We start from the raw sequence: 8949 nt of genomic DNA, 5'->3' as shown, positions 1-8949 counted from the left end.
CTGTATTATAATTCCTTATATAATCTAAAATCACAACCAGATATCCCTACAGCTTTTTGCAAAGAGATTAAATAATATCTCACATCTTTAAACTTACCCAGACTCACTCCAGAACAAATGCAGTCTCTTAGGGAACCCATTACTATTACAGAACTCCAGAGTGCTATTAAACAATTAAAAGCGGGGAAAACCCCAGGACCTGATGGCTTCACCGGTCGATTTTACAAAACCTTTAACAAACCACTTTCCCCCATCCTCCTCAGACTCTTCAACAAAGTTATGTCATCTGGCAACTTCAGTAATGAATTCCTAGAAGCAACTATCATTACTTTGTCAAAGCCTGACAAGGATCCACAATTATGTGGTAATTACAGACCAATATCCTTGATTAATAAAGACATAAAATTATACTCCAAAATTTTAGCTAATTGTTTCTTTCACTTCTGGTCAATGGAGATCAGGTGGGATTTATACCAGGTAGGGAGGGCCCAGATAACACCAGGTGTATCCTACATATCCTCACAGAAGCTAAAACATGTGGTAAGATGGAAATATCTATGGGAGTCTCTGGGGGTATTCGGTTTACCAGGGGAATTTATCACAGTCGTAAAAGCCTCATATTCATACCCTTCGGCAAGAATTAGCAAAGTGGGACTTAAATACTCTAGGTTTGAGATCTCTAATGGCACGAGGCAGGGTGTCCACTGTCACCCTTGCTATTTGCATTAGTTGTGGTGCATTTAGCACAGGCCAACAGATTAAACAATCAAATACTAGGGCTGGAAATTGGAGACAATCAACACAAGATAGCACTATTCATGGATGATATAACTCTGATCCTTACCTCCCCAAGATCCTCACTCCTGGAGGAATTCCGCCTAATCTTCTTTTTTGGAAACTTAATTTTTATAAGTTTAATTTATCCAAAACTGAAGTATTAAATCTTAATATACCTCCAGAGGAACTGAAAACTTTTCAGAGCAATTCATTGGTTCTCTAGTTATATTAAACATTTAGGAGTATTCCTTAGTCCTGATATCTTTTTAGTTATTCTCAAAAAAAAATTAGACATGTTCTCAGAACTCAAGGTACTTCTACAATCTTGGGAGTTTTCAGAAATGTAATGGACAGGCAGAATAGCAGCAATTAAAATGTATTTTCTCCCTAAACTCACTTATATGTTTTGCTGCATTCCCCTTCAAGTACCAAGACCCATTCTTAACAAATTACAAAACCTGATCTCATCATATATCTGGAATGGTAGGAAGCCACGTATAGTTAACACACACTGCAGAGGTCAATAAAACAGGATGGATTAGCTCTTCCCAATGTCATTAACTACCATGATGCATCTAGACATTTTCATATACTTAGCTAGAGCCATGGAGATTTCCCTTCCTGATGGCAGCAAGTAGAAAAGACCTTAATCCCAGAACACTTACAATTAGTTGATTTACCTTGGATCCATTTGTACTATAGAAAGGAGCTTAATATAAGACATCTAGTCATGCTTGGTTCTCTGAAATTTTGAAATTGTTTTAGGCACTCAAGTATTGCTCCACATTTGTCTCCTGCTCTCTCCTTAATGAGTGTCATTCATTGCCTACCAGACTCACATGGTACTTTCTGGGCTGAGACTTCAGCTCAGCAGATGAGAGACCTATATGAGAACAATGAGTGGATTGATTACTATTGACACTTTTATTAAGAGATTCAATGTCCCTACTAAGCTTCACTTTGAAACACATAGACTATATAGTATTATTCATGCATGGGGATTTCAGAAAGAAAGACTAAGCGAGATGACACCTTGGGAAACTACATGAGTAGAAAGTAGATGCATACTATCCTTTAATTACTTATCACCAATGACCCAACTCCTTCCAAACTCAGTCAACTAATTGTATGGAAAAGAGACCTCTGTTTTTTTCAGAGGACACCACATCTTGGTTCAGAGAACTTATATATACTAAAAAGATGCTATACTGTGCTACCTCCTCTTACCTCCATAGGAATTATCCCTTATCCTCCCCTCTCTGCTAGAGGTTGCAGACAAATAGGAATATAAAATAAGGTCTGTAAATGGTAATTATTTTACCCCATTATGGTTGATAGCTGTAAGAGGTTAAAAGTACATTCTGAGCTTGTCATACACACTAGCATATATCAACTTAAGCCATTTTCACATTAAATGTTTTAGGATGTCCCTATCAACATACACCACGCTGTGAAATTACTTACATTGTATATTTAATATATCTTTATAAATTTGGTCGCATGCTTTAGTTAAGTAACATACACATTACCCCTGGGCGAGTGCATATCTAACTAATGAACATGAGAGTGTGTTCCTAAAAGCCTTCTAATTGGCTACATCACTAATGTTGTTCTCCAATCATCTGAGGGGCAGTGTACCTTACTAATGACATAAAGAGCGCATGTTTGGGATAAAAAGTTATGTTCTGTTTGGAAATCTCTTGACAAAGTCTGCTTAGAAGGCAGATGAAACGTGTAGAGTTAAAGAGTTTTAAGCTAAAAGATTTCAAAAGGATCTGCATACATTACTGGTCCTGGAAGCAATCAGCTGTTTAAACCTGCAAAGTTTTGACTTTTGAAAGACTGGACTTGCAGTGGATCCTGAGCTGTCAGTGAAGCTGTTTATGGCCAGGATATCTCTAATGTGCCTGTTTTTACCTGCAATCTTCTAAGTGCAATATAGCACACTGTGTTTTAATAAATTTTGTTTTACTTCCTTGAATCTGGGTTGCGCTTGTGTTTTTTCCCCCAGAAATAGGAATATCTGTTCATATTTGGTGTGAGTGTTCCAAAATTAGACCACTCTGGAGAAAAATCTTTTCTATATTACGATAATTGTGCTATAATATTTCTTACCTAGAATGGCTCCATCTAGGAAAACTCTACTCACATATCTCCTAATAGCTACTAAGTTAGCCATAGCTAGAGAATGGAAAAAAACTTCAACTCCATCTCCTCAACATGTATTATCTCTTATGAAATATATCAAAACCCTAGAAGCTTACTCTTTTAATCTCAATAATAAAATTGATTTGTTTTATGAGACCTGGGCGTTGTGGATAAACAGATACCCTGATCGAGTGGTATAGGTAAACTAGTATTTTTTATTTTATTTTTTCTCTATATCATCCCTTTTTCTGCCTATCTAGATACATTGTTATGTACTTATACTTACTGTTTAGATAAATGAACCAATGTGTCATCCCATAATACTTAATACTTCTGCTTTTCTATTCTTGCATTCAAATAAGTAAGAATATTCCATTAAAGTTTTATATCTGTTTTATAGCATACCTCTAACCTAAGAATGACTTAAATGCAGAAATCAGGGACATCCTAAAACATTTAATGTGAAAATGGCTTAATGTAGCTTAATGAGTAAAAAAGTGATCAAATGTTAATCAATTGCTGCATAATTTTGCACAACCCAAGATTTCCACTATCCAAGCCTATCCTAGAAGTTTCATGGATTTTGGTTTTCCACAAGGCAAATGAGTGACATTAAGCTTGTTTTTTGGGGAGCTTAATGTGGCTTAACGTACAAAATTGAACTTAGATGTTAACCAATTTCCCCCAAACTTACCACAATACATTAATCTATCTATTCAAACATATTCTGAAAATTTCAGGACATTTGATAAAACATACCAAAAGTTATTCACATTTAACTATTTTTTTACAATCCTAAAACATTTAATGTGAGCAGCTTAATGTAAAAAGAGCTTAATGTACCAAAATTCACCTAAACATCGATCAATTGCCTTCAAACTTGGCACAAACTCAGTTTGTCACTTACCAAACCTATCCTAGAAGTTTCATGGTATTTGGTTTCCCACAAGGCAAATGAGTGACATTAAGCTTGTTTTTTGGGGAGCTTAATGTGGCTTAACGTACAAAATTGAACTTAGATCTTAACCAATTTGCCCCAAACTTCTCACAATACATTAATCTATCTATTCAAACATATTCTGAAAATTTCAGGAAATTTGATAAAATATACCAAAAGTTATTCGCATTTAACAAATGTTTTACAATCCTAAAACATTTAATGTGAGCAGCTTAATGTAAAAAAGAGCTTAATGTACCAAAATTCACCAAAACTTCAATCAATTGCCTTGAAACTTGGCACAAACTCCGTTTTTCACTTTCCAAACCTATCCTAGAAGTTTCATGTATTTTGGTGTCCCACAAGTCAAATGAGTGGCATTAAGCTTGTTTTTACGGGAGCTTAATGTGGCTTAATGAGTAAAAAAGTGGCCAAATGTTAATCAATCGCTACATAATTTTGCACAACCCAAGAATTCCACTATCCAAGCCTATCCTAGAAGTTTCATGGATTTTGGTTTCCCACAAGGCAAATGAGTGACATTAAGCTTGTTTTTTGGGGAGCTTAATGTGGCTTAACGTACAAAATTGAACTTAGATGTTAACCAATTTCCCACAAACTTACCACAATACATTAATCTATCTATTCAAACATATTCTGAAAATTTCAGGACATTTGATAAAACATACCAAAAGTTATTCACATTTAACTATTTTTTACAATCCTAAAACATTTAATGTGAGCAGCTTAATGTAAAAAGAGCTTAATGTACCAAAATTCACCTAAACATCGATCAATTGCCTTCAAACTTGGCACTAACTCAGTTTGTCACTTACCAAACCTATTCTAGAAGTTTCATGGATTTTGGTTTCCCACAAGGCAAATGAGTGACATTAAGCTTGTTTTTTGGGGAGCTTAATGTGGCTTAACGTACAAAATTGAACTTAGATGTTAAACAATTTCCCCTAAACTTCCAAAAATACATTAATCTATCTATTCAAACATATTCTGAAATTTTCAGGACATTTGAGAAAACATACCAAAAGTTACTCGCATTTAACAATTTTTTTACAATCCTAAAACATTTAGGCCCCTATTTAACAAAGGTTCCGATCAGCCAATAGAATGCAAGCTCAATCTGATTGGCTGATCCAATCAGCCAATCGGATTGAACTTTAAACTGAACCTTCATTCTGTTTTAGGATGTCGGAAGAAGAGGATGGATCCGCGCCGGAGGTCTTGAAGATGGAGCCGCTCGTCATTGAATGGAAGAAGATAGAAGATGCAGCTTGGATGAAGATGTCTACCGTTCCGGTTCTCCTCTTCTGCCCGGATAGGATGAAGACTTCTGCCCGAAGATGGACTTCTTCAGCCGCCGCTTGGATCAATACTTCAGCTGGAGGATGGACGTCTTCAGCCCCCGCTTGGGCTTGGATCAAGACATCGGAGCCTGGACAGATCGGTGATACCCAGCGTGGTGAAGATAAGGTAGGAAGATCTTCAGGGGCTTAGTGTTAGGTTTATTTAAGGGGGGTTTGGGTTAGATTAGGGGTATGTGGGTGGTGGGTTGTAATGTTGGGGGGGGTATTGTATGTTTTTTTTTTCCAGGCAAAAGAGCTGAATTCTTTGGGGCATGCCCCGCAAAAGGCCCTTTTAAGGGCTGGTAAGGTAAAAGAGCTTTTCTATTTTAATTTTAGAATAGGGTAGGGCATTTTTTTATTTTGGGGGGCTTTGTTATTTTATTAGGGGGCTTAGAGTAGGTGTAATTAGTTTAAAATTGTTGTAATATTTTTCTAATGTTTGTAAATATTTTTTTATTTTTTGTAACTTAGTTCTTTTTTATTTTTTGTACTTTAGTTAGTTTATTTCATTGTATTTATTTGTAGGTATTGTATTTAATTAATTTATTGATAGTGTAGTGTTAGGTTTAATTGTAACTTAGGTTAGGATTTATTTTACAGGTAATTTTGTAATTATTTTAACTAGGTAGCTATTAAATAGTTATTAACTATTTAATAGCTATTGTACCTGGTTAAAATAAATACAAAGTTGCCTGTAAAATAAATATTAATCCTAAAATAGCTACAATATAATTATTATTTATATTGTAGCTATATTAGGATTTATTTTACAGGTAAGTATTTAGCTTTAAATAGGAATAATTTATTTAATAAGAGTTCATTTATTTTGTTAGAATAAAATTATATTTAACTTAGGGGGGTGTTAGGGTTAGGGTTAGACTTAGCTTTAGGGGTTAATACATTTATTAGAGTAGCGGTGAGGTCCGGTCGACAGATTAGGGGTTAATAAGTGTAGGTAGGTGGCGGCGACATTTGGGGCGGCAGATTATGGGTTAATAAATATAATATAGGGGTCGGCGGTGTTAGGGGCAGCAGATTAGGGGTACATAGCTTTAATGTAGGTTGCGGCAGTGTACGGAGCGGCAGATTAGGGGTTAAAAATAATATGCAGGGGTCAGCGATAGCGGGGGCGGCAGATTAGGGGTTAATAAGTGTAAGGTTAGGGGTGTTTAGACTCGGGGTACATGTTAGGGTGTTAGGTGCAGACTTAGGAAGTGTTTTCCCATAGGAAACAATGGGGCTGCGTTAGGAGCTGAACGCTGCTTTTTTGCAGGTGTTAGGTTTTTTTTCAGCTCAAACTGCCCCATTGTTTCCTATGGGGGAATCGTGCACGAGCACGTTTTTGAAGCTGGCCGCGTCCGTAAGCACCACTGGTATTGAGAGTTGCAGTGGCGGTAAATATGCTATACTCTCCCTTTTTGGAGCCTAACGCAGCCCTTCTGTGAACTCTAAATACCAGCGGTTTTTAAAAGGTGCGGGGGGAAAAAAGCCAGCGTTAGCTACGCGGGTCGTTACCGACAAAACTCTAAATCTAGCCGAAAGACAGCTGCTCCATAACCCTGTCCGCCTGCTCTGAGTAGGCAGACAGGAATCACCACAATTCAACCCGATCAAGTACGATTGGGTTGATTGACACCCCCCTGCTGGCGGCCGATTGGCCGCGAGTCTGCAGGGAGCGGCGTTGCACCAGCAGCTCTTGTGAGCTGCTGGTGCAATGCTGAATACGGAGAGCGTGTTGCTCTCCGCATTCTACAAGGTCTTGCAGACCTGATCCGGATCAGGACCGCAAGACCTTTGTTAAATAGGGCCTAAATGTTTTAGGATTGTAAAACAATTGTTAAATGTGAATAACTTTTGGTATGTTTTCTCAAATGTCCTGAAAATTTCAGAATATGTTTGAATAGATAGATTAATGTATTTTTGGAAGTTTAGGGGAAATTGTTTAACATCTAAGTTCAATTTTGTACGTTAAGCCACATTCAGCTCCCCAAAAAACAAGCTTAATGTCACTCATTTGCCTTGTGGGAAACCAAAATCCGTGAAACTTCTAGGATAGGTTTGGAAAGTGACAACCTGACTTTGTGCCAAGTTTCACGGCAATTGATTAATGTTTAGGTGAATTTTGGTACATTAAGCTCTTTTTACATCAAGCTGCTCACATTAAATGTTTTAGGATTGTAAAACAATAGTTAAATGCGAATAACTTTTGGTATGTTTTATCAAATTTCCTTAAATTTTCAGAATATGTTTGAATAGATAGATTAATGTATTGTGAGAAGTTTGGGGAAAATTGGTTAAGATCTAAGTTCAATTTTGTACGTTAAGCCACATTAAGCTCCCAAAAAACAAGCTTAATGTCACTCATTTGCCTTGTGGGAAACCAAAATCCATGAAACTTCTAGGATAGGTTTGGTAAGTTTCAAACTGAGTTTGTGCCAAGTTTGAAGGCAATTGATTGATGTTTAGGTGAATTTTGGTACATTAAGCTCTTTTTACCTTAAGCTGCTCACATTAAATGTTTTAGGATTGTAAAAAATAGTTAAATGTGAATAACTTTTGGTATGTTTTATCAAATGTCCTGAAATTTTCAGAATATGTTTGAATAGATAGATTAATGTATTGTGGTAAGTTTGGGGGAAATTGGTTAACATCTAAGTTCAATTTTGTACGTTAAGCCACATTAAGCTCCCCAAAAAACAAGCTTAATGTCACTCATTTGCCTTGTGGAAAACCAAAATCCATGAAACTTCTAGGATAGGCTTGGATAGTGGAATTCTTGGGTTGTGCAAAATTATGTAGAGATTGATTAACATTTGGCCACTTTATTACTCATTAAGCCACATTAAACTCCCAAAAAAACAAGCTTAATGCCACTCATTTGCCTTGTGGGACACCAAAATCCATGAAACTTCTAGGATAGGTTTGGAAAGTGAAAAACTGAGTTTGTGCCACGTTTCAAGGCAATTGATTGAAGTTTTGGTGAATTTTGGTACATTAAGCTCTTTTTTACATTAAGCTGCTCACATTAAATGTTTTAGGATTGTAAAACATTTGTTAAATGCGAATAACTTTTGGTATGTTTTATCAAATTTCCTGAAATTTTCAGAATATGTTTGAATAGATAGATTAATGAATTGTGAGAAGTTTGGGGGAAATTGGTTAAGATCTAAGTTCAATTTTGTACGTTAAACCACATTAAGCTCCCCAAAAAACAAGCTTAATGTCACTCATTTGACTTGTGGGAAACCAAATACCATGAAACTTCTAGGATAGGCTTGGTAAGTGACAAACTGAGTTTGTGCCAAGTTTGAAGGCAATTGATCGATGTTTAGGTGAATTTTGGTACATTAAGCTCTTTTTACATTAAGCTGCTCACATTAAATGTTTTAGGATTGTAAAAAAATAGTTAAATGTGAATAACTTTTGGTATGTTTTATCAAATGTCCTGAAATTTTCAGAATATGTTTGAATAGATAGATTAATGTATTGTGGTAAGTTTGGGGGAAATTGGTTAACATCTAAATTCAATTTTGTACGTTAAGCCACATTAAGCTGCCCAAAAAACAAGCTTAATGTCACTCATTTGCCTTGTGGAAAACCAAAATCCATGAAACTTCTAGGATAGGCTTGGATAGTGGAAATCTTGGATTGTGCAAAATTATGCAGCAATTGATTAACATTTGATCACTTTTTTACTCATTAAGATACATTAAGCCATTTTCACAT

The sequence above is a fragment of the Bombina bombina genome, chromosome 11 (genome assembly GCF_027579735.1).
Source record: "Bombina bombina isolate aBomBom1 chromosome 11, aBomBom1.pri, whole genome shotgun sequence".
Taxonomy (NCBI): domain Eukaryota; kingdom Metazoa; phylum Chordata; class Amphibia; order Anura; family Bombinatoridae; genus Bombina; species Bombina bombina.
The sequence above is the reverse complement of the archived record's forward strand: the minus strand, read 5'-3'. Positions refer to the sequence as shown.